Raw genomic sequence first — 24,888 nt, 5'->3', positions numbered from 1 at the left:
TATGTGGTGGTGTAACCTGGTCCTATTGAGAAGAATAGATTTTGGACATGTCCTTGCACATTGGCTGAGAAAACCATATACTGCGGGAAGTTGTACAATTGCTTTTCTGCTGCGCCCGAGACCCTAATATGCACTGAACCAGTTTCTAAACCTTGGTCTTGGTCTGCCCAGTCTTGCCGGGAAGCGTTACACCAAAAGAAACGCAGGCAGTTGCCGAAACCCGGGATTGAACCAGGAACCTTTAGATCTTCAGTCTAACGCTCTCCCAACTGAGCTATTTTGGCTTAAGACGTGTGCTTTCCTCAGCAATTGTTGGCTACTATAAGTTGGTGTGACAGGAGCCTATGGAGAATTGAGATTTTTATGCCTATGCATGTTGCCGGAAAAGAGAAAAGGCAGCAAGATTCGCGACTAAATTGCCAGTGAGACTAAGCCACCGTTCAGTCATGAGCAACAGACAGGTGAGAAGCCAAAGCATGGAGCATACGCTAGCCCGATTCATGAGAAAAGCAACAGCTCACAGACAGGTGGACTCTCCTTAAACCTACAACAGATGCCGAAACCCGGGATCGAACCAGGGACCTTTAGATCTTCAGTCTAACGCTCTCCCAACTGAGCTATTTCGGCACATTCCAAAGGAGCAAGCCAGCAGGTGTGTGGCGGCAAGGCGAAGGGGTCCCAGAGACCTTAAAGGAGATCTAAAGTCCCAGCCTACACTTTTTTTTTCAAACATCAGCATGGTAATGGCAATAGGAACAATAGGAGCAATAGTTCCCCTTGACAAACCAATGTAAGCTTGCCTCAGTAACCTCCTTTTATGTTGTGATTGCTGTTTCTCTGCTGGCCATCTATTTCCACAATTTCCTGGATTTCCGGCATGGTGTTCAGCTTCTTCTCTGCTCTTTACTTTCATTTTATAAGGACTGCAGCTCCCATGGTACCTTGCTGCCTGCAAGCTGTGATTCCTGTACTGACTCTGCCTCCTGAAACTCCTCCTCTCAGGAAATCTGTACGTTGGAAATCAGACTCTGTGAAATGTGTGACACAGCAAAGTCTACTCACAGGGCACTGTGAATACATTTCACTGAAATCAAAAAAGAAAATGTTGGTGGATCTTCACAAAGTCAGTTTACAATATTCAAGATTGTTCAAATTCATGCGAGTAGGCTAGAAATCAATGAAATGCAACGTGGGAAGCAATATATGGCTTTACATTTTTAAAGCTAGATAGAGGTTTTGAGGAGTCCAAATACACTGCTCTAAAGAAGCCTTAAAAAAACCGTAGTACTACCAAAGGACCAGAGTGAAGGAAAATGCTCCAAGTGTTCTCTTTTCGAAAGGAACCTTATCTAGCTGCTAACCCTCTTGCTTTTCATCTGACGTAGCCATTTTGAGCCACTTTCCCTGAAAAAGTCATACAGTTTGTAATCTTTCTTCACTTTAAAGCTTTGCTTTTCATCTGACGTAGCCATTTTCACCCAATTTTCCTGATAAAAGGCATACAATCATACATCTTTCTTCAAACTAAAGTGAAAGGCAAAATCAAAATGACTTGCGTGTATACTGTGTCTTTTGGGACCCTGCAAGAGAAGTGACTCCGCAAGGAAATTGGTTGAATAAGTGATATTGCCTTTTCTAGGAAGGAGTGGTTATGCTTCTCATTTTGTGTGCATGGAAGAAGAAGTGGCCTGCAACCTGAGGAAGCTGAGAATCTTCAGCTGCGCAATTGTAGCTTCTGTCATGGAAGTCATTTCGGACTGCGAAGATACTTTTTCTGACCTGCTTCTGGTTTCTAGTCTAATGCAACAGCACGAGGAAGAAAATGTATTGGATTTTATTCATCCCATGGTTCAAAAAAGTTCTATTTACTTGCATCAAGTTGTCAAAGACGAGTTTTGGCGGCGCCGTGACTTTTAGTATCTTTCAAAGCCGGCTAAGTCTTGTTCACCCCGGAATGCATTTGATAAGTTGTTTTGCTCGGCTGCGCACTGCCATTCCTTTCGGACACATTGCATTTCCTCTGTGAAGCAGACTCTTCCACTTGGTTTGATTGGCATAACGCAGGTGAGGGCTGCAACAATGCAACATGCCAGCCTTTTTTTCCCCCAAGGGTTTGCAGCGCTATGTGGTGGTGTTACCTGGTCCTATTGAGAAGAATAGATTTTGGACATGTCCTTGCACGTTGGCTGAGAAAACCATATACTGCGGGAAGTTGTACAATTGCTTTTCTGCTGCGCCCGAGACCCTAATATGCACTGAACCAGTTTCTAAACCTTGGTCTTGGTCTTCCCAGTCTTGCCGGGAAGCGTTACACCAAAAGAAATGCAGGCAGTTGCCGAAACCCGGGATTTAACCAGGGACCTTTAGATCTTCAGTCTAACGCTCTCCCAACTGAGCTATTTCGGCTTAAGATGTGTGCTTTCCTCAGCAATTGTTGGCTACTATAAGTTGGTGTGACAGGAGCCTATGGAGAATTGAGATTTTTATGCCTATGCATGTTGCCGGAAAAGAGAAAAGGCAGCAAGATTCACGACTAAATTGCCAGTGAGACTAAGCCACCGTTCTGTCATGAGCAACAGACAGGTGAGAGGCCAAAGCATGGAGCATACGCTAGCCCGATTCATGAGAAAAGCAACAGCTCACAGACAGGTGGACTCTCCTTAAACCTACAACAGATGCCGAATCCCGGGATCGAACCAGGGACCTTTAGATCTTCAGTCTAACGCTCTCCCAACTGAGCTATTTCGGCACATTCCAAAGGAGCAAGCCAGCAGGTGTGTGGCGGCAAGGCGAAGGGGTCCCAGAGACCTTAAAGGAGATCTAAAGTCCCAGCCTACACTTTTATTTTCAAACATCAGCATGGTAATGGCAATAGGAACAATAGGAGCAATAGTTCCCCTTGACAAACCAATGTAAGCTTGCCTCAGTAACCTCCTTTTATGTTGTGATTGCTGTTTCTCTGCTGGCCATCTATTTCCACAATTTCCTGGATTTCCGGCATGGTGTTCAGCTTCTTCTCTGCTCTTTACTTTCATTTTCTAAGGACTGCAGCTCCCATGGTACCTTGCTGCCTGCAAGCTGTGATTCCTTTACTGACTCTGCCTCCTGAAACTCCTCCTCTCAGCAAATCTGTACGTTGGAAATCAGACTCTGTGAAATGTGTGACACAGCAAAGTCTATTCACAGGGCACTGTGAATACATTTCACTGAAATCAAAAAAGAAAATGTTGGTGGATCTTCACAAAGTCAGTTTACAATATTCAAGATTGTTCAAATTCATGCGAGTAGGCTAGAAATCAATGAAATGCAACGTGGGAAGCAATATATGGCTTTACATTTTTAAAGCTAGATAGAGGTTTTGAGGAGTCCAAATACACTGCTCTAAAGAAGCCTTAAACCAGCCGTAGTACTACCAAAGGACCAGAGTGAAGGAAAATGCTCCAAGTGTTCTCTTTTCGAAAGGAACCTTATCTAGCTGCTAACCCTCTTGCTTTTCATCTGACGTAGCCATTTTGAGCCACTTTCCCTGAAAAAGTCATACAGTTTGTAATCTTTCTTCGCTTTAAAGCTTTGCTTTTCATCTGACGTAGCCATTTTCACCCAATTTTCCTGATAAAAGGCATACAATCATACATCTTTCTTCAAACTAAAGTGAAAGGCAAAATCAAAATGACTTGCGTGTATACTGTGTCTTTTGGGACCCTGCAAGAGAAGTGACTCCGCAAGGAAATTGGTTGAATAAGTGATATTGCCTTTTCTAGGAAGGAGTGGTTATGCTTCTCATTTTGTGTGCATGGAAGAAGAAGCGGCCTGCAACCTGAGGAAGCTGAGAATCTTCAGCTGCGCAATTGTAGCTTTTGTCATGGAAGTCATTTCGGACCGCGAAGATACTTTTTCTGACCTGCTTCTGGTTTCTAGTCTAATGCAACAGCACGAGGAAGAAAATGTATTTTATTTTATTCATCCCATGGTTCAAAAAAGTTCTATTTACTTGCATCAAGTTGTCAAAGACTAGTTTTGGCGGCGCCGTGACTTTTAGTATCTTTCAAAGCCGGCTAAGTCTTGTTCACCCCGGAATGCATTTGATAAGTTGTTTTGCTCGGCTGCGCACTGCCATTCCTTTCGGACACATTGCATTTCCTCTGTGAAGCAGACTCTTCCACTTGGTTTGATTGGCATAATGCAGGTGAGGGCTGCAACAATGCAACATGCCAGCCTTTTTTTCCCCCAAGGGTTTGCAGCGCTATGTGGTGGTGTTACCTGGTCCTATTGAGAAGAATAGATTTTGGACATGTCCTTGCACGTTGGCTGAGAAAACCATATACTGCGGGAAGTTGTACAATTGCTTTTCTGCTGCGCCCGAGACCCTAATATGCACTGACCCAGTTTCTAAACCTTGGTCTTGGTCTTGGTCTGCCCAGTCTTGCCGGGAAGCGTTACACCAAAACAAACACAGGCAGTTGCCGAAACCCGGGATTGTACCAGGGACCTTTAGATCTTCAGTTTAACGCTCTCCCAACTGAGCTATTTTGGCTTAAGACGTGTGCTTTCCTCAGCAATTGTTGGCTACTATAAGTTGGTGTGACAGGAGCCTATGGAGAATTGAGATTTTTATGCCTATGCATGTTGCCGGAAAAGAGAAAAGGCAGCAAGATTCACGACTAAATTGCCAGTGAGACTAAGCCACCGTTCAGTCATGAGCAACAGACAGGTGAGAAGCCAAAGCATGGAGCATACGCTAGCCCAATTCATGAGAAAAGCAACAGCTCACAGACAGGTGGACTCTCCTTAAATCTACAACAGATGCCGAAACCCGGGATCGAACCAGGGACCTTTAGATCTTCAGTCTAACGCTCTCCCAACTGAGCTATTTCGGCACGTTCCAAATGAGCAAGCCAGCAGGTGTGTGGCGGCAAGGCGAAGGGGTCCCAGAGACCTTAAAGGAGATCTAAAGTCCCAGCCTACACTTTTATTTTCAAACATCAGCATGGTAATGGCAATAGGAACAATAGGAGCAATAGTTCCCCTTGACAAACCAATGTAAGCTTGCCTCAGTAACCTCCTTTTATGTTGTGATTGCTGTTTCTCTGCTGGCCATCTATTTCCACAATTTCCTGGATTTCCGGCATGGTGTTCAGCTTCTTCTCTGCTCTTTACTTTCATTTTCTAAGGACTGCAGCTCCCATGGTACCTTGCTGCCTGCAAGCTGTGATTCCTGTACTGACTCTGCCTCCTGAAACTCCTCCTCTCAGCAAATCTGTACGTTGGAAATCAGACTCTGTGAAATGTGTGACACAGCAAAGTCTACTCACAGGGCACTGTGAATACATTTCACTGAAATAAAAAAAGAAAATGTTGGTGGATCTTCACAAAGTCAGTTTACAATATTCAAGATTGTTCAAATTCATGCGAGTAGGCTAGAAATCAATGAAATGCAACGTGGGAAGCAATATATGGCTTTACATTTTTAAAGCTAGATAGAGGTTTTGAGGAGTCCAAATACACTGCTCTAAAGAAGCCTTAAACCAGCCGTAGTACTACCAAAGGACCAGAGTGAAGGAAAATGCTCCAAGTGTTCTCTTTTCGAAAGGAATCTTATCTAGCTGCTAACCCTCTTGCTTTTCATCTGACGTAGCCATTTTGAGCCACTTTCCCTGAAAAAGTCATACAGTTTGTAATCTTTCTTCGCTTTAAAGCTTTGCTTTTCATCTGACGTAGCCATTTTCACCCAATTTTCCTGATAAAAGGCATACAATCATACATCTTTCTTCAAACTAAAGTGAAAGGCAAAATCAAAATGACTTGCGTGTATACTGTGTCTTTTGGGACCCTGCAAGAGAAGTGACTCCGCAAGGAAATTGATTGAATAAGTGATATTGCCTTTTCTAGGAAGGAGTGGTTATGCTTCTCATTTTGTGTGTATGGAAGAAGAAGCGGCCTGCAACCTGAGGAAGCTGAGAATCTTCAGCTGCGCAATTGTAGCTTTTGTCATGGAAGTCATTTCGGACCGCGAAGATACTTTTTCTGACCTGCTTCTGGTTTTCTAGTCTGATGCATCAGCACGAGGAAGAAAATGTATTGGATTTTATTCATCCCATGGTTCAAAAAAGTTCTATTTACTTGCATCAAGTTGTCAAAGACTAGTTTTGGCGGCGCCGTGACTTTTAGTATCTTTCAAAGCTGGCTAAGTCTTGTTCACCCCGGAATGCATTTGATAAGTTGTTTTGCTCGGCTGCGCGCTGCCATTCCTTTCGGACACATTGCATTTCCTCTGTGAAGCAGACTCTTCCACTTGGTTTGATTGGCATAATGCAGGTGAGGGCTGCAACAATGCAACATGCCAGCCTTTTTTTCCCCCAAGGCTTTGCAGCGCTATGTGGTGGTGTAACCTGGTCCTATTGAGAAGAATAGATTTTGGAAATGTCCTTGCACGTTGGCTGAGAAAACCATATACTGCGGGAAGTTGTACAATTGCTTTTCTGCTGTGCCCGAGACCCTAATATGCACTGAACCAGTTTCTAAACCTTGGTCTTGGTCTGCCCAGTCTTGCCGGGAAGCGTTACACCAAAAGAAACGCAGGCAGTTGCCGAAACCCGGAATAGAACCAGGGACCTTTAGATCTTCAGTCTAACGCTCTCCCAACTGAGCTATTTCGGCTTAAGATGTGTGCTTTCCTCAGCAATTGTTGGCTACTATAAGTTGGTGTTACAGGAGCCTATGGAGAATTGAGATTTTTATGCCTATGCATGTTGCCGGAAAAGAGAAAAGGCAGCAAGATTCACGACTAAATTGCCAGTGAGACTAAGCCACCGTTCAGTCATGAGCAACAGACAGGTGAGAAGCCAATGCATGGAGCATACGCTAGCCCGATTCATGAGAAAAGCAACAGCTCACAGACAGGTGGACTCTCCTTAAACCTACAACAGATGCCGAAACCCGGGATCGAACCAGGGACCTTTAGATCTTCAGTCTAACGTTCTCCCAACTGAGCTATTTCGGCACATTCCAAAGGAGCAAGCCAGCAGGTGTGTGGCGGCAAGGCGAAGGGGTCCCAGAGACCTTAAAGGAGATCTAAAGTCCCAGCCTACACTTTTATTTTCAAACATCAGCATGGTAATGGCAATAGGAACAATAGGAGCAATAGTTCCCCTTGACAAACCAATGTAAGCTTGCGTCAGTAACCTCCTTTTATGTTGTGATTGCTGTTTCTCTGCTGGCCATCTATTTCCACAATTTCCTGGATTTCCGGCATGGTGTTCAGCTTCTTCTCTGCTCTTTACTTTCATTTTCTAAGGACTGCAGCTCCCATGGTACCTTGCTGCCTGCAAGCTGTGATTCCTGTACTGACTCTGCCTCCTGAAACTCCTCCTCTCAGCAAATCTGTACTTTGGAAATCAGACTCTGTGAAATGTGTGACACAGAAAAGTCTACTCACAGGGCACTGTGAATACATTTCACTGAAATCAAAAAAGAAAATGTTGGTGGATCTTCACAAAGTCAGTTTACAATATTCAAGATTGTTCAAATTCATGCGAGTAGGCTAGAAATCAATGAAATGCAACGTGGGAAGCAATATATGGCTTTACATTTTTAAACCTAGATAGAGGTTTTGAGGAGTCCAAATACACTGCTCTAAAGAAGCCTTAAACCAGCCGTAGTACTACCAAAGGACCAGAGTGAAGGAAAATGCTCCAAGTGTTCTCTTTTCGAAAGGAACCTTATCTAGCTGCTAACCCTCTTGCTTTTCATCTGACGTAGCCATTTTGAGCCACTTTCCCTGAAAAAGTCATACAGTTTGTAATCTTTCTTCGCTTTAAAGCTTTGCTTTTCATCTGACGTAGCCATTTTCACCCAATTTTCCTGATAAAAGGAATACAATCATACATCTTTCTTCAAACTAAAGTGAAAGGCAAAATCCAAATGACTTGCGTGTATACTGTGTCTTTTGGGACCCTGCAAGAGAAGTGACTCCGCAAGGAAATTGGTTGAATAAGTGATATTGCCTTTTCTAGGAAGGAGTGGTTATGCTTCTCATTTTGTGTGTATGGAAGAAGAAGCGGCCTGCAACCTGAGGAAGCTGAGAATCTTCAGCTGCGCAATTGTAGCTTTTGTCATGGAAGTCATTTCGGACCGCGAAGATACTTTTTCTGACCTGCTTCTGGTTTTCTAGTCTGATGCATCAGCACGAGGAAGAAAATGTATTGGATTTTATTCATCCCATGGTTCAAAAAAGTTCTATTTACTTGCATCAAGTTGTCAAAGACTAGTTTTGGCTGCGCCGTGACTTTTAGTATCTTTCAAAGCCGGCTAAGTCTTGTTCACCCCGGAATGCATTTGATAAGTTGTTTTGCTCGGCTGCGCGCTGCCATTCCTTTCGGACACATTGCATTTCCTCTGTGAAGCAGACTCTTCCACTTGGTTTGATTGGCATAACGCAGGTGAGGGCTGCAACAATGCAACATGCCAGCCTTTTTTTCCCCCAAGGCTTTGCAGCGCTATGTGGTGGTGTAACCTGGTCCTATTGAGAAGAATAGATTTTGGACATGTCCTTGCACGTTGGCCGAGAAAACCATATACTGCGGGAAGTTGTACAATTGCTTTTCTGCTGCGCCCGAGACCCTAATATGCACTGAACCAGTTTCTAAACCTTGGTCTTGGTCTGCCCAGTCTTGCCGGGAAGCGTTACACCAAAAGAAACGCAGGCAGTTGCCGAAACCCGGGATTGAACCAGGGACCTTTAGATCTTCAGTCTAACGCTCTCCCAACTGAGCTATTTCGGCTTAAGACATGTGCTTTCCTCAGCAATTGTTGGCTACTATAAGTTGGTGTGACAGGAGCCTATGGAGAATTGAGATTTTTATGCCTATGCATGTTGCCGGAAAAGAGAAAAGGCAGCAAGATTCACGACTAAATTGCTAGTGAGACTAAGCCACCGTTCTGTCATGAGCAACAGACAGGTGAGAAGCCAAAGCATGGAGCATACGCTAGCCCGATTCATGAGAAAAGCAACAGCTCACAGACAGGTGGACTCTCCTTAAACCTACAACAGATGCCGAAACCCGGGATCGAACCAGGGACCTTTAGATCTTCAGTCTAACGCTCTCCCAACTGAGCTATTTCGGCACATTCCAAAGGAGCAAGCCAGCAGGTGTGTGGCGGCAAGGCGAAGGGGTCCCAGAGAACTTAAAGGAGATCTAAAGTCCCAGCCTACACTTTTATTTTCAAACATCAGCATGGTAATGGCAATAGGAACAATAGGAGCAATAGTTCCCCTTGACAAACCAATGTAAGCTTGCCTCAGTAACCTCCTTTTATGTTGTGATTGCTGTTTCTCTGCTGGCCATCTATTTCCACAATTTCCTGGATTTCCGGCATGGTGTTCAGCTTCTTCTCTGCTCTTTACTTTCATTTTCTAAGGACTGCAGCTCCCATGGTACCTTGCTTCCTGCAAGCTGTGATTCCTGTACTGACTCTGCCTCCTGAAACTCCTCCTCTCAGCAAATCTGTACGTTGGAATTCAGACTCTGTGAAATGTGTGACACAGCAAAGTCTACTCACAGGGCACTGTGAATACATTTCACTGAAATCAAAAAAGAAAATGTTGGTGGATCTTCACAAAGTCAGTTTACAATATTCAAGATTGTTCAAATTCATGCGAGTAGGCTAGAAATCAATGAAATGCAACGTGGGAAGCAATATATGGCTTTACATTTTTAAAGCTAGATAGAGGTTTTGAGGAGTCCAAATACACTGCTCTAAAGAAGCCTTAAACCAGCCGTAGTACTACCAAAGGACCAGAGTGAAGGAAAATGCTCCAAGTGTTCTCTTTTCGAAAGGAACCTTATCTAGCTGCTAACCCTCTTGCTTTTCATCTGACGTAGCCATTTTGAGCCACTTTCCCTGAAAAAGTCATACAGTTTGTAATCTTTCTTCGCTTTAAAGCATTGCTTTTCATCTGACGTAGCCATTTTCACCCAATTTTCCTGATAAAAGGAATACAATCATACATCTTTCTTCAAACTAAAGTGAAAGGCAAAATCCAAATGACTTGCGTGTATACTGTGTCTTTTGGGACCCTGCAAGAGAAGTGACTCCGCAAGGAAATTGGTTGAATAAGTGATATTGCCTTTTCTAGGAAGGAGTGGTTATGCTTCTCATTTTGTGTGTATGGAAGAAGAAGCGGCCTGCAACCTGAGGAAGCTGAGAATCTTCAGCTGCGCAATTGTAGCTTTTGTCATGGAAGTCATTTCGGACCGCGAAGATACTTTTTCTGACCTGCTTCTGGTTTTCTAGTCTGATGCATCAGCACGAGGAAGAAAATGTATTGGATTTTATTCATCCCATGGTTCAAAAAAGTTCTATTTGCTTGCATCAAGTTGTCAAAGACTAGTTTTGGCTGCGCCGTGACTTTTAGTATCTTTCAAAGCCGGCTAAGTCTTGTTCACCCCGGAATGCATTTGATAAGTTGTTTTGCTCGGCTGCGCGCTGCCATTCCTTTCGGACACATTGCATTTCCTCTGTGAAGCAGACTCTTCCACTTGGTTTGATTGGCATAACGCAGGTGAGGGCTGCAACAATGCAACATGCCAGCCTTTTTTTCCCCCAAGGCTTTGCAGCGCTATGTGGTGGTGTAACCTGGTCCTATTGAGAAGAATAGATTTTGGACATGTCCTTGCACGTTGGCTGAGAAAACCATATACTGCGGGAAGTTGTATAATTGCTTTTCTGCTGCGCCCGAGACCCTAATATGCACTGAACCAGTTTCTAAACCTTGGTCTTGGTCTGCCCAGTCTTGCCGGGAAGCGTTACACCAAAAGAAACGGAGGCAGTTGCCGAAACCCGGGATTGAACCAGGGACCTTTAGATCTTCAGTCTAACGCTCTCCCAACTGAGCTATTTCGGCTTAAGACATGTGCTTTCCTCAGCAATTGTTGGCTACTATAAGTTGGTGTGACAGGAGCCTATGGAGAATTGAGATTTTTATGCCTATGCATGTTGCCGGAAAAGAGAAAAGGCAGCAAGATTCACGACTAAATTGCCAGTGAGACTAAGCCACCGTTCTGTCATGAGCAACAGACAGGTGAGAAGCCAAAGCATGGAGCATACGCTAGCCCGATTCATGAGAAAAGCAACAGCTCACAGACAGGTGGACTCTCCTTAAACCTACAACAGATGCCGAAACCCGGGATCGAACCAGGGACCTTTAGATCTTCAGTCTAACGCTCTCCCAACTGAGCTATTTCGGCACGTTCCAAAGGAGCAAGCCAGCAGGTGTGTGGCGGCAAGGCGAAGGGGTCCCAGAGACCTTAAAGGAGATCTAAAGTCCCAGCCTACACTTTTATTTTCAAACATCAGCATGGTAATTGCAATAGGAACAATAGGAGCAATAGTTCCCCTTGACAAACCAATGTAAGCTTGCCTCAGTAACCTCCTTTTATGTTGTGATTGCTGTTTCTCTGCTGGCCATCTATTTCCACAATTTCCTGGATTTCCGGCATGGTGTTCAGCTTCTTCTCTGCTCTTTACTTTCATTTTCTAAGGACTGCAGCTCCCATGGTACCTTGCTTCCTGCAAGCTGTGATTCCTGTACTGACTCTGCCTCCTGAAACTCCTCCTCTCAGCAAATCTGTACGTTGGAATTCAGACTCTGTGAAATGTGTGACACAGCAAAGTCTACTCACAGGGCACTGTGAATACATTTCACTGAAATCAAAAAAGAAAATGTTGGTGGATCTTCACAAAGTCAGTTTACAATATTCAAGATTGTTCAAATTCATGCGAGTAGGCTAGAAATCAATGAAATGCAACGTGGGAAGCAATATATGGCTTTACATTTTTAAAGCTAGATAGAGGTTTTGAGGAGTCCAAATACACTGCTCTAAAGAAGCCTTAAACCAGCCGTAGTACTACCAAAGGACCAGAGTGAAGGAAAATGCTCCAAGTGTTCTCTTTTCGAAAGGAACCTTATCTAGCTGCTAACCCTCTTGCTTTTCATCTGACGTAGCCATTTTGAGCCACTTTCCCTGAAAAAGTCATACAGTTTGTAATCTTTCTTTGCTTTAAAGCTTTGCTTTTCATCTGACGTAGCCATTTTCACCCAATTTTCCTGATAAAAGGCATACAATCATACATCTTTCTTCAAACTAAAGTGAAAGGCAAAATCCAAATGACTTGCGTGTATACTGTGTCTTTTGGGACCCTGCAAGAGAAGTGACTCCGCAAGGAAATTGGTTGAATAAGTGATATTGCCTTTTCTAGGAAGGAGTGGTTATGCTTCTCATTTTGTGTGCATGGAAGAAGAAGCGGCCTGCAACCTGAGGAAGCTGAGAATATTCAGCTGCGCAATTGTAACTTTTGTCATGGAAGTCATTTCGGACCGCGAAGATACTTTTTCTGACCTGCTTCTGGTTTCTAGTCTGATGCATCAGCACGAGGAAGAAAATGTATTGGATTTTATTCATCCCATGGTTCAAAAAAGTTCTATTTACTTGCATCAAGTTGTCAAAGACTAGTTTTGGCAGCGCCGTGACTTTTAGTATCTTTCAAAGCCGGCTAAGTCTTGTTCACCCCGGAATGCATTTGATAAGTTGTTTTGCTCGGCTGCGCGCTGCCATTCCTTTCGGACACATTGCATTTCCTCTGTGAAGCAGACTCTTCCACTTGGTTTGATTGGCATAACGCAGGTGAGGGCTGCAACAATGCAACATGCCAGCCTTTTTTTCCCCCAAGGCTTTGCAGTGCTATGTGGTGGTGTAACCTGGTCCTATTGAGTAGAATAGATTTTGGACATGTCCTTGCACGTTGGCTGAGAAAACCATATACTGCGGGAAGTTGTACAATTGCTTTTCTGCTGCGCCCGAGACCCTAATATGCACTGAACCAGTTTCTAAACCTTGGTCTTGGTCTGCCCAGTCTTGCCGGGAAGCGTTACACCAAACGAAACGCAGGCAGTTGCCAAAACCCGGAATAGAACCAGGGACCTTTAGATCTTCAGTCTAACGCTCTCCCAACTGAGCTATTTCGTCTTAAGACATGTGCTTTCCTCAGCAATTGTTGGCTACTATAAGTTGGTGTGACAGGAGCCTATGGAGAATTGAGATTTTTATGCCTATGCATGTTGCCGGAAAAGAGAAAAGGCAGCAAGATTCACGACTAAATTGCCAGTGAGACTAAGCCACCGTTCAGTCATGAGCAACAGACAGGTGAGAAGCCAAAGCATGGAGCATACGCTAGCCCGATTCATGAGAAAAGCAACAGCTCACAGACAGGTGGACTCTCCTTAAACCTACAACAGATGCCGAAACCCGGGATCGAACCAGGGACCTTTAGATCTTCAGTCTAACGCTCTCCCAACTGAGCTATTTCGGCACATTCCAAAGGAGCAAGCCAGCAGGTGTGTGGCGGCAAGGCGAAGGGGTCCCAGAGACCTTAAAGGAGATCTAAAGTCCCAGCCTACACTTTTATTTTCAAACATCAGCATGGTAATGGCAATAGGAACAATAGGAGCAATAGTTCCCCTTGACAAACCAATGTAAGCTTGCCTCAGTAACCTCCTTTTATGTTGTGATTGCTGTTTCTCTGCTGGCCATCTATTTCCACAATTTCCTGGATTTCCGGCATGGTGTTCAGCTTCTTCTCTGCTCTTTACTTTCATTTTCTAAGGACTGCAGCTCCCATGGTACCTTGCTGCCTGCAAGCTGTGATTCCTGTACTGACTCTGCCTCCTGAAACTCCTCCTCTCAGGAAATCTGTACGTTGGAAATCAGACTCTGTGAAATGTGTGACACAGCAAAGTCTACTCACAGGGCACTGTGAATACATTTCACTGAAATCAAAAAAGAAAATGTTGGTGGATCTTCACAAAGTCAGTTTACAATATTCAAGATTGTTCAAATTCATGCGAGTAGGCTAGAAATCAATGAAATGCAACGTGGGAAGCAATATATGGCTTTACATTTTTAAAGCTAGATAGAGGTTTTGAGGAGTCCAAATACACTGCTCTAAAGAAGCCTTAAACCAGCCGTTGTACTATCAAAGGACCAGAGTGAAGGAAAATGCTCCAAGTGTTCTCTTTTCGAAAGGAACCTTATCTAGCTGCTAACCCTCTTGCTTTTCATCTGACGTAGCCATTTTGAGCCACTTTCCCTGAAAAAGTCATACAGTTTGTAATCTTTCTTCGCTTTAAAGCTTTGCTTTTCATCTGACGTAGCCATTTTCACCCAATGTTCCTGATAAAAGGCATACAATCATACATCTTTCTTCAAACTAAAGTGAAAGGCAAAATCCAAATGACTTGCGTGTATACTGTGTCTTTTGGGACCCTGCAAGAGAAGTGACTCCGCAAGGAAATTGGTTGAATAAGTGATATTGCCTTTTCTAGGAAGGAGTGGTTATGCTTCTCATTTTGTGTGTATGGAAGAAGAAGCGGCCTGCAACCTGAGGAAGCTGAGAATCTTCAGCTGCGCAATTGTAGCTTTTGTCATGGAAGTCATTTCGGACCGCGAAGATACTTTTTCTGACCTGCTTCTGGTTTTTTAGTCTGATGCATCAGCACGAGGAAGAAAATGTATTGGATTTTATTCATCCCATGGTTCAAAAAAGTTCTATTTACTTGCATCAAGTTGTCAAAGACTAGTTTTGGCGGCGCCGTGACTTTTAGTATCTTTCAAAGCCGGCTAAGTCTTGTTCACCCCGGAATGCATTTGATAAGTTGTTTTGCTCGGCTGCGCGCTGCCATTCCTTTCGGACACATTGCATTTCCTCTGTGAAGCAGACTCTTCCACTTGGTTTGATTGGCATAACGCAGGTGAGGGCTGCAACAATGCAACATGCCAGCCTTTTTTTCCCCCAAGGCTTTGCAGCGCTATGTGGTGGTGTAACCTGGTCCTATTGAGAAGAATAGATTTTGGACATGTCCTTGCACGTTGGCTGAGAAAACCATATACTGCGGGAAGTTGTACAATTGCTTTTCTGCTGCGCCCGATACCCTAATATGCACTGAACCAGTTTCTAAACCTTGGTCTTGGTCTGCCCAGTCTTGCCGGGAAGCGTTACACCAAAAGAAATGGAGGCAGTTGCCGAAACCCGGGATTGAACCAGGAACCTTTAGATCTTCAGTCTAACGCTCTCCCAACTGAGCTATTTCGGCTTAAGACATGTGCTTTCCTCAGCAATTGTTGGCTACTATAAGTTGGTGTGACAGGAGCCTATGGAGAATTGAGATTTTTATGCCTATGCATGTTGCCGGAAAAGAGAAAAGGCAGCAAGATTCACGACTAAATTGCTAGTGAGACTAAGCCACCGTTCTGTCATGAGCAACAGACAGGTGAGAAGCCAAAGCATGGAGCATACGCTAGCCCGATTCATGAGAAAAGCAACAGCTCACAGACAGGTGGACTCTCCTTAAACCTACAACAGATGCCGAAACCCGGGATCGAACCAGGGACCTTTAGATCTTCAGTCTAACGCTCTCCCAACTGAGCTATTTCGGCACATTCCAAAGGAGCAAGCCAGCAGGTGTGTGGCGGCAAGGCGAAGGGGTCCCAGAGACCTTAAAGGAGATCTAAAGTCCCAGCCTACACTTTTATATTCAAACATCAGCATGGTAATGGCAATAGGAACAATAGGAGCAATAGTTCCCCTTGACAAACCAATGTAAGCTTGCCTCAGTAACCTCCTTTTATGTTGTGATTGCTGTTTCTCTGCTGGCCATCTATTTCCACAATTTCCTGGATTTCCGGCATGGTGTTCAGCTTCTTCTCTGCTCTTTACTTTCATTTTCTAAGGACTGCAGCTCCCATGGTACCTTGCTTCCTGCAAGCTGTGATTCCTGTACTGACTCTGCCTCCTGAAACTCCTCCTCTCAGGAAATCTGTACGTTGGAAATCAGACTCTGTGAAATGTGTGACACAGCAAAGTCTACTCACAGGGCACTGTGAATACATTTCACTGAAATCAAAAAAGAAAATGTTGGTGGATCTTCACAAAGTCAGTTTACAATATTCAAGATTGTTCAAATTCATGCGAGTAGGCTAGAAATCAATGAAATGCAACGTGGGAAGCAATATATGGCTTTACATTTTTAAAGCTAGATAGAGGTTTTGAGGAGTCCAAATACACTGCTCTAAAGAAGCCTTAAACCAGCCGTTGTACTACCAAAGGACCAGAGTGAAGGAAAATGCTCCAAGTGTTCTCTTTTCGAAAGGAACCTTATCTAGCTGCTAACCCTCTTGCTTTTCATCTGACGTAGCCATTTTGAGCCACTTTCCCTGAAAAAGTCATACAGTTTGTAATCTTTCTTCGCTTTAAAGCTTTGCTTTTCATCTGACGTAGCCATTTTCACCCAATTTTCCTGATAAAAGGCATACAATCATACATCTTTCTTCAAACTAAAGTGAAAGGCAAAATCCAAATGACTTGCGTGTATACTGTGTCTTTTGGGACCCTGCAAGAGAAGTGACTCCGCAAGGAAATTGGTTGAATAAGTGATATTGCCTTTTCTAGGAAGGAGTGGTTATGCTTCTCATTTTGTGTGTATGGAAGAAGAAGCGGCCTGCAACCTGAGGAAGCTGAGAATCTTCAGCTGCGCAATTGTAGCTTTTGTCATGGAAGTCATTTCGGACCGCGAAGATACTTTTTCTGACCTGCTTCTGGTTTTTTAGTCTGATGCATCAGCACGAGGAAGAAAATGTATTGGATTTTATTCATCCCATGGTTCAAAAAAGTTCTATTTACTTGCATCAAGTTGTCAAAGACTAGTTTTGGCGGCGCCGTGACTTTTAGTATCTTTCAAAGCCGGCTAAGTCTTGTTCACCCCGGAATGCATTTGATAAGTTGTTTTGCTCGGCTGCGCGCTGCCATTGCTTTCGGACACATTGCATTTCCTCTGTGAAGCAGACTCTTCCACTTGGTTTGATTGGCATAACGCAGGTGAGGGCTGCAACAATGCAACATGCCAGCCTTTTTTTCCCCCAAGGCTTTGCAGCGCTATGTGGTGGTGTAACCTGGTCCTATTGAGAAGAATAGATTTTGGACATGTCCTTGCACGTTGGCTGAGAAAACCATATACTGCGGGAAGTTGTACAATTGCTTTTCTGCTGCGCCCGATACCCTAATATGCACTGAACCAGTTTCTAAACCTTGGTCTTGGTCTGCCCAGTCTTGCCGGGAAGCGTTACACCAAAAGAAACGCAGGCAGTTGCCGAAACCCAGGATTGAACCAGGGACCTTTAGATCTTCAGTCTAACGCTCTCCCAACTGAGCTATTTCGGCTTAAGATGTGTGCTTTCCTCAGCAATTGTTGGCTACTATAAGTTGGTGTGACAGGAGCCTATGGAGAATTGAGATTTTTATGCCTATGCATGTTGCCGGAAAAGAGAAAAGGCAGCAAGATTCACGACTAAATTGCCAGTGAGACTAAGCCACCGTTCTGTCATGAGCAACAGACAGGTGAGAAGCCAAAGCATGGAGCATACGCTAGCCCGATTCATGAGAAAAGCAACAGCTCACAGACAGGTGGACTCTCCTTAAACCTACAACAGATGCCGAAACCCGGGATCGAACCAGGGACCTTTAGATCTTCAGTCTAACGCTCTCCCAACTGAGTTATTTCAGCACGTTCCAAATGAGCAAGCCAGCAGGTGTGTGGCGGTAAGGCGAAGGGGTCCCAGAGACCTTAAAGGAGATCTAAAGTCCCAGCCTAAACTTTTATTTTCAAACATCAGCATGGTAATGGCAATAGGAACAATAGGAGCAATAGTTCCCCTTGACAAACCAATGTAAGCTTGCCTCAGTAACCTCCTTTTATGTTGTGATTGCTGTTTCTCTGCTGGCCATCTATTTCCACAATTTCCTGGATTTCCGGCATGGTGTTCAGCTTCTTCTCTGCTCTTTACTTTCATTTTCTAAGGACTGCAGCTCCCATGGTACCTTGCTGCCTGCAAGCTGTGATTCCTTTACTGACTCTGCCTCCTGAAACTCCTCCTCTCAGCAAATCTGTACGTTGGAAATCAGACTCTGTGAAATGTGTGACACAGCAAAGTCTATTCACAGGGCACTGTGAATACATTTCACTGAAATCAAAAAAGAAAATGTTGGTGGATCTTCACAAAGTCAGTTTACAATATTCAAGATTGTTCAAATTCATGCGAGTAGGCTAGAAATCAATGAAATGCAACGTGGGAAGCAATATATGGCTTTACATTTTTAAAGCTAGATAGAGGTTTTGAGGAGTCCAAATACACTGCTCTAAAGAAGCCTTAAACCAGCCGTAGTACTACCAAAGGACCAGAGTGAAGGAAAATGCTCCAAGTGTTCTCTTTTCGAAAGGAACCTTATCTAGCTGCTAACCCTCTTGCTTTTCATCTGACGTAGCCATTTTGAGCCACTTTCCCTGAAAAAGTCATACAGTTTGTAATCTTTCTTCGCTTTAAAGCTTTGCTTTTCATCTGACGTAGCCATTTTCACCCAATTTTCCTGATAAAAGGCATACAATCATACATCTTTCTTCAAACTAAAGTGAAAGGCAAAATCCAAATGACTTGCGTGTATACTGTGTCTTTTGGGACCCTGCAAGAGAAGTGACTCCGCAAGGAAATTGGTTGAATAAGTGATATTGCCTTTTCTAGGAAGGAGTGGTTATGCTTCTCATTTTGTGTGCATGGAAGAAGAAGCGGCCTGCAACCTGAGGAAGCTGAGAATCTTCAGCTGCGCAATTGTAGCTTTTGTCATGGAAGTCATTTCGGACCGCGAAGATACTTTTTCTGACCTGCTTCTGGTTTCTAGTCTAATGCAACAGCACGAGGAAGAAAATGTATTGCATTTTATTCATCCCATGGTTCAAAAAAGTTCTATTTACTTGCATCAAGTTGTCAAAGACTAGTTTTGGCGGCGCCGTGACTTTTAGTATCTTTCAAAGCCGGCTAAGTCTTGTTCACCCCGGAATGCATTTGATAAGTTGTTTTGCTCGGCTGCGCACTGCCATTCCTTTCGGACACATTGCATTTCCTCTGTAAAGCAGACTCTTCCACTTGGTTTGATTGGCATAATGCAGGTGAGGGCTGCAACAATGCAACATGCCAGCCTTTTTTTCCCCCAAGGGTTTGCAGCGCTATGTGGTGGTGTTACCTGGTCCTATTGAGAAGAATAGATTTTGGACATGTCCTTGCACATTGGCTGAGAAAACCATATACTGCGGGAAGTTGTACAATTGCTTTTCTGCTGCGCCCGAGACCCTAATATGCACTGACCCAGTTTCCAAACCTTGGTCTTGGTCTTGGTCTGCCCAGTCTTGCCGGGAAGTGTTACACCAAAACAAACACAGGCAGTTGCCGAAACCCGGGATTGAACCAGGGACCTTTAGATCTTCAGTCTAACGCTCTCCCAACTGAGCTATTTCGGCTTAAGACGTGTGCTTTCCTCAGCAATTGTTGGCTACTATAAGTTGGTGTGACAGGAGCCTATGGAGAATTGAGATTTTTATGCCTATGCATGTTGCCGGAAAAGAGAAAAGGCAGCAAGATTCACGACTAAATTGCCAGGGAGACTAAGCCACCGTTCAGTCATGAGCAACAGACAGGTGAGAAGCCAATGCATGGAGCATACGCTAGCCCGATTCATGAGAAAAGCAACAGCTCACAGACAGGTGGACTCTCCTTAAACCTACAACAGATGCCGAAACCCGGGATCGAACCAGGGACCTTTAGATCTTCAGTCTAACGCTCTCCCAACTGAGCTATTTCAGCACATTCCAAAGGAGCAAGCCAGCAGGTGTGTGGCGGCAAGGCGAAGGGGTCCCAGAGACCTTAAAGGAGATCTAAAGTCCCAGCCTACACTTTTATTTTCAAACATCAGCATGGTAATGGCAATAGGAACAATAGGAGCAATAGTTCCCCTTGACAAACCAATGTAAGCTTGCGTCAGTAACCTCCTTTTATGTTGTGATTGCTGTTTCTCTGCTGGCCATCTATTTCCACAATTTCCTGGATTTCCGGCATGGTGTTCAGCTTCTTCTCTGCTCTTTACTTTAATTTTCTAAGGACTGCAGCTCCCATGGTACCTTGCTGCCTGCAAGCTGTGATTCCTGTACTGACTCTGCCTCCTGAAACTCCTCCTCTCAGCAAATCTGTACGTTGGAAATCAGACTCTGTGAAATGTGTGACACAGAAAAGTCTACTCACAGGGCACTGTGAATACATTTCACTGAAATCAAAAAAGAAAATGTTGGTGGATCTTCACAAAGTCAGTTTACAATATTCAAGATTGTTCAAATTCATGCGAGTAGGCTAGAAATCAATGAAATGCAACGTGGGAAGCAATATATGGCTTTACATTTTTAAAGCTAGATAGAGGTTTTGAGGAGTCCAAATACACTGCTCTAAAGAAGCCTTAAACCAGCCGTAGTACTACCAAAGGACCAGAGTGAAGGAAAATGCTCCAAGTGTTCTCTTTTCGAAAGGAACCTTATCTAGCTGCTAACCCTCTTGCTTTTCATCTGACGTAGCCATTTTGAGCCACTTTCCCTGAAAAAGTCATACAGTTTGTAATCTTTCTTCGCTTTAAAGCTTTGCTTTTCATCTGACGTAGCCATTTTCACCCAATTTTCCTGATAAAAGGCATACAATCATACATCTTTCTTCAAACTAAAGTGAAAGGCAAAATCCAAATGACTTGCGTGTATACTGTGTCTTTTGGGACCCTGCAAGAGAAGTGACTCCGCAAGGAAATTGGTTGAATAAGTGATATTGCCTTTTCTAGGAAGGAGTGGTTATGCTTCTCATTTTGTGTGTATGGAAGAAGAAGCGGCCTGCAACCTGAGGAAGCTGAGAATCTTCAGCTGCGCAATTGTAGCTTTTGTCATGGAAGTCATTTCGGACCGCGAAGATACTTTTTCTGACCTGCTTCTGGTTTTCTAGTCTGATGCATCAGCACGAGGAAGAAAATGTATTGGATTTTATTCATCCCATGGTTCAAAAAAGTTCTATTTACTTGCATCAAGTTGTCAAAGACTAGTTTTGGCTGCGCCGTGACTTTTAGTATCTTTCAAAGCCGGCTAAGTCTTGTTCACCCCGGAATGCATTTGATAAGTTGTTTTGCTCGGCTGCGCGCTGCCATTCCTTTCGGACACATTGCATTTCCTCTGTGAAGCAGACTCTTCCACTTGGTTTGATTGGCATAACGCAGGTGAGGGCTGCAACAATGCAACATGCCAGCCTTTTTTTCCCCCAAGGCTTTGCAGCGCTATGTGGTGGTGTAACCTGGTCCTATTGAGAAGAATAGATTTTGGACATGTCCTTGCACGTTGGCTGAGAAAACCATATACTGCGGGAAGTTGTACAATTGCTTTTCTGCTGCGCCCGAGACCCTAATATGCACTGAACCAGTTTCTAAACCTTGGTCTTGGTCTGCCCAGTCTTGCCGGGAAGCGTTACACCAAAAGAAACGGAGGCAGTTGCCGAAACCCGGGATTGAACCAGGGACCTTTAGATCTTCAGTCTAACGCTCTCCCAACTGAGCTATTTCGGCACATTCCAAAGGAGCAAGCCAGCAGGTGTGTGGCGGCAAGGCGAAGGGGTCCCAGAGACCTTAAAGGAGATCTAAAGTCCCAGCCTACACTTTTATTTTCAAACATCAGCATGGTAATGGCAATAGGAACAATAGGAGCAATAGTTCCCCTTGACAAACCAATGTAAGCTTGCCTCAGTAACCTCCTTTTATGTTGTGATTGCTGTTTCTCTGCTGGCCATCTATTTCCACAATTTCCTGGATTTCCGGCATGGTGTTCAGCTTCTTCTCTGCTCTTTACTTTCATTTTCTAAGGACTGCAGCTCCCATGGTACCTTGCTTCCTGCAAGCTGTGATTCCTGTACTGACTCTGCCTCCTGAAACTCCTCCTCTCAGCAAATCTGTACGTTGGAATTCAGACTCTGTGAAATGTGTGACACAGCAAAGTCTACTCACAGGGCACTGTGAATACATTTCACTGAAATCAAAAAAGAAAATGTTGGTGGATCTTCACAAAGTCAGTTTACAATATTCAAGATTGTTCAAATTCATGCGAGTAGGCTAGAAATCAATGAAATGCAACGTGGGAAGCAATATATGGCTTTACATTTTTAAAGCTAGATAGAGGTTTTGAGGAGTCCAAATACACTGCTCTAAAGAAGCCTTAAACCAGCCGTAGTACTACCAAAGGACCAGAGTGAAGGAAAATGCTCCAAGTGTTCTCTTTTCGAAAGGAACCTTATCTAGCTGCTAACCCTCTTGCTTTTCATCTGACGTAGCCATTTTGAGCCACTTTCCCTGAAAAAGTCATACAGTTTGTAATCTTTCTTCGCTTTAAAGCTTTGCTTTTCATCTGACGTAGCCATTTTCACCCAATTTTCCTGATAAAAGGAATACAATCATACATCTTTCTTCAAACTAAAGTGAAAGGCAAAATCCAAATGACTTGCTTGTATACTGTGTCTTTTGGGACCCTGCAAGAGAAGTGACTCCGCAAGGAAATTGGTTGAATAAGTGATATTGCCTTTTCTAGGAAGGAGTGGTTATGCTTCTCATTTTGTGTGTATGGAAGAAGAAGCGGCCTGCAACCTGAGGAAGCTGAGAATCTTCAGCTGCGCAATTGTAGCTTTTGTCATGGAAGTCATTTCGGACCGCGAAGATACTTTTTCTGACCTGCTTCTGGTTTTCTAGTCTGATGCATCAGCACGAGGAAGAAAATGTATTGGATTTTATTCATCCCATGGTTCAAAAAAGTTCTATTTACTTGCATCAAGTTGTTAAAGACTAGTTTTGGCTGCGCCGTGACTTTTAGTATCTTTCAAAGCCGGCTAAGTCTTGTTCACCCCGGAATGCATTTGATAAGTTGTTTTGCTCGGCTGCGCGCTGCCATTCCTTTCGGACACATTGCATTTCCTCTGTGAAGCAGACTCTTCCACTTGGTTTGATTGGCATAACGCAGGTGAGGGCTGCAACAATGCAACATGCCAGCCTTTTTTTCCCCCAAGGCTTTGCAGCGCTATGTGGTGGTGTAACCTGGTCCTATTGAGAAGAATAGATTTTGGACATGTCCTTGCACGTTGGCTGAGAAAACCATATACTGCGGGAAGTTGTACAATTGCTTTTCTGCTGCGCCCGAGACCCTAATATGCACTGAACCAGTTTCTAAACCTTGGTCTTGGTCTGCCCAGTCTTGCCGGGAAGCGTTACACCAAAAGAAACGGAGGCAGTTGCCGAAACCCGGGATTGAACCAGGGACCTTTAGATCTTCAGTCTAACGCTCTCCCAACTGAGCTATTTCGGCTTAAGACATGTGCTTTCCTCAGCAATTGTTGGCTACTATAAGTTGGTGTGACAGGAGCCTATGGAGAATTGAGATTTTTATGCCTATGCATGTTGCCGGAAAAGAGAAAAGGCAGCAAGATTCACGACTAAATTGCCAGTGAGACTAAGCCACCGTTCAGTCATGAGCAACAGACAGGTGAGAAGCCAATGCATGGAGCATACGCTAGCCCGATTCATGAGAAAAGCAACAGCTCACAGACAGGTGGACTCTCCTTAAACCTACAACAGATGCCGAAACCCGGGATCGAACCAGGGACCTTTAGATCTTCAGTCTAACGCTCTCCCAACTGAGCTATTTCGGCACGTTCCAAAGGAGCAAGCCAGCAGGTGTGTGGCGGCAAGGCGAAGGGGTCCCAGAGACCTTAAAGAAGATCTAAAGTCCCAGCCTACACTTTTATTTTCAAACATCAGCATGGTAATTGCAATAGGAACAATAGGAGCAATAGTTCCCCTTGACAAACCAATGTAAGCTTGCCTCAGTAACCTCCTTTTATGTTGTGATTGCTGTTTCTCTGCTGGCCATCTATTTCCACAATTTCCTGGATTTCCGGCATGGTGTTCAGCTTCTTCTCTGCTCTTTACTTTCATTTTCTAAGGACTGCAGCTCCCATGGTACCTTGCTTCCTGCAAGCTGTGATTCCTGTACTGACTCTGCCTCCTGAAACTCCTCCTCTCAGCAAATCTGTACGTTGGAATTCAGACTCTGTGAAATGTGTGACACAGCAAAGTCTACTCACAGGGCACTGTGAATACATTTCACTGAAATCAAAAAAGAAAATGTTGGTGGATCTTCACAAAGTCAGTTTACAATATTCAAGATTGTTCAAATTCATGCGAGTAGGCTAGAAATCAATGAAATGCAACGTGGGAAGCAATATATGGCTTTACATTTTTAAAGCTAGATAGAGGTTTTGAGGAGTCCAAATACACTGCTCTAAAGAAGCCTTAAACCAGCCGTAGTACTACCAAAGGACCAGAGTGAAGGAAAATGCTCCAAGTGTTCTCTTTTCGAAAGGAACCTTATCTAGCTGCTAACCCTCTTGCTTTTCATCTGACGTAGCCATTTTGAGCCACTTTCCCTGAAAAAGTCATACAGTTTGTAATCTTTCTTCGCTTTAAAGCTTTGCTTTTCATCTGACGTAGCCATTTTCACCCAATTTTCCTGATAAAAGGAATACAATCATACATCTTTCTTCAAACTAAAGTGAAAGGCAAAATCCAAATGACTTGCTTGTATACTGTGTCTTTTGGGACCCTGCAAGAGAAGTGACTCCGCAAGGAAATTGGTTGAATAAGTGATATTGCCTTTTCTAGGAAGGAGTGGTTATGCTTCTCATTTTGTGTGTATGGAAGAAGAAGCGGCCTGCAACCTGAGGAAGCTGAGAATCTTCAGCTGCGCAATTGTAGCTTTTGTCATGGAAGTCATTTCGGACCGCGAAGATACTTTTTCTGACCTGCTTCTGGTTTTCTAGTCTGATGCATCAGCACGAGGAAGAAAATGTATTGGATTTTATTCATCCCATGGTTCAAAAAAGTTCTATTTAC

The 24,888-nt window shown here is 43.9% G+C and overlaps 14 non-coding genes across 14 annotated transcripts; all 14 read right to left on the bottom strand.

Moving 5' to 3' along the window:
• Positions 1–554: 554 nt before the first annotated feature.
• Positions 555–627, bottom strand: TRNAF-GAA (transfer RNA phenylalanine (anticodon GAA)). Its single transcript has one exon. It is a non-coding gene; the product is annotated as a tRNA-Phe (tRNA).
• Positions 628–4,804: 4,177 nt separating this feature from the next.
• TRNAF-GAA (transfer RNA phenylalanine (anticodon GAA)) lies at positions 4,805–4,877 on the bottom strand. The gene has a single exon. It is a non-coding gene; the product is annotated as a tRNA-Phe (tRNA).
• Positions 4,878–8,707: 3,830 nt separating this feature from the next.
• TRNAF-GAA (transfer RNA phenylalanine (anticodon GAA)) lies at positions 8,708–8,780 on the bottom strand. Its single transcript has one exon. It is a non-coding gene; the product is annotated as a tRNA-Phe (tRNA).
• A 270-nt stretch (positions 8,781–9,050) lies between these two features.
• TRNAF-GAA (transfer RNA phenylalanine (anticodon GAA)) lies at positions 9,051–9,123 on the bottom strand. Its single transcript has one exon. It is a non-coding gene; the product is annotated as a tRNA-Phe (tRNA).
• Positions 9,124–10,830: 1,707 nt separating this feature from the next.
• TRNAF-GAA (transfer RNA phenylalanine (anticodon GAA)) lies at positions 10,831–10,903 on the bottom strand. The gene has a single exon. It is a non-coding gene; the product is annotated as a tRNA-Phe (tRNA).
• A 270-nt stretch (positions 10,904–11,173) lies between these two features.
• TRNAF-GAA (transfer RNA phenylalanine (anticodon GAA)) lies at positions 11,174–11,246 on the bottom strand. Its single transcript has one exon. It is a non-coding gene; the product is annotated as a tRNA-Phe (tRNA).
• Positions 11,247–13,295: 2,049 nt separating this feature from the next.
• Positions 13,296–13,368, bottom strand: TRNAF-GAA (transfer RNA phenylalanine (anticodon GAA)). The gene has a single exon. It is a non-coding gene; the product is annotated as a tRNA-Phe (tRNA).
• Positions 13,369–15,075: 1,707 nt separating this feature from the next.
• Positions 15,076–15,148, bottom strand: TRNAF-GAA (transfer RNA phenylalanine (anticodon GAA)). Its single transcript has one exon. It is a non-coding gene; the product is annotated as a tRNA-Phe (tRNA).
• Positions 15,149–15,418: 270 nt separating this feature from the next.
• On the bottom strand, positions 15,419–15,491 carry TRNAF-GAA (transfer RNA phenylalanine (anticodon GAA)). The gene has a single exon. It is a non-coding gene; the product is annotated as a tRNA-Phe (tRNA).
• Positions 15,492–19,326: 3,835 nt separating this feature from the next.
• TRNAF-GAA (transfer RNA phenylalanine (anticodon GAA)) lies at positions 19,327–19,399 on the bottom strand. Its single transcript has one exon. It is a non-coding gene; the product is annotated as a tRNA-Phe (tRNA).
• Positions 19,400–19,669: 270 nt separating this feature from the next.
• On the bottom strand, positions 19,670–19,742 carry TRNAF-GAA (transfer RNA phenylalanine (anticodon GAA)). The gene has a single exon. It is a non-coding gene; the product is annotated as a tRNA-Phe (tRNA).
• Positions 19,743–21,449: 1,707 nt separating this feature from the next.
• On the bottom strand, positions 21,450–21,522 carry TRNAF-GAA (transfer RNA phenylalanine (anticodon GAA)). The gene has a single exon. It is a non-coding gene; the product is annotated as a tRNA-Phe (tRNA).
• A 1,707-nt stretch (positions 21,523–23,229) lies between these two features.
• Positions 23,230–23,302, bottom strand: TRNAF-GAA (transfer RNA phenylalanine (anticodon GAA)). Its single transcript has one exon. It is a non-coding gene; the product is annotated as a tRNA-Phe (tRNA).
• Positions 23,303–23,572: 270 nt separating this feature from the next.
• Positions 23,573–23,645, bottom strand: TRNAF-GAA (transfer RNA phenylalanine (anticodon GAA)). Its single transcript has one exon. It is a non-coding gene; the product is annotated as a tRNA-Phe (tRNA).
• Between the last annotated feature and the right edge of the window lie 1,243 nt (positions 23,646–24,888).

Source organism: Staurois parvus, unplaced genomic scaffold (assembly GCF_062004578.1).
Source record: "Staurois parvus isolate SC_StPar_1 unplaced genomic scaffold, SC_StPar_1.0 ptg000126l, whole genome shotgun sequence".
NCBI classification, from domain to species: Eukaryota; Metazoa; Chordata; class Amphibia; order Anura; family Ranidae; genus Staurois; species Staurois parvus.
This window is presented reverse-complemented; position numbering and strand designations above follow the sequence as displayed.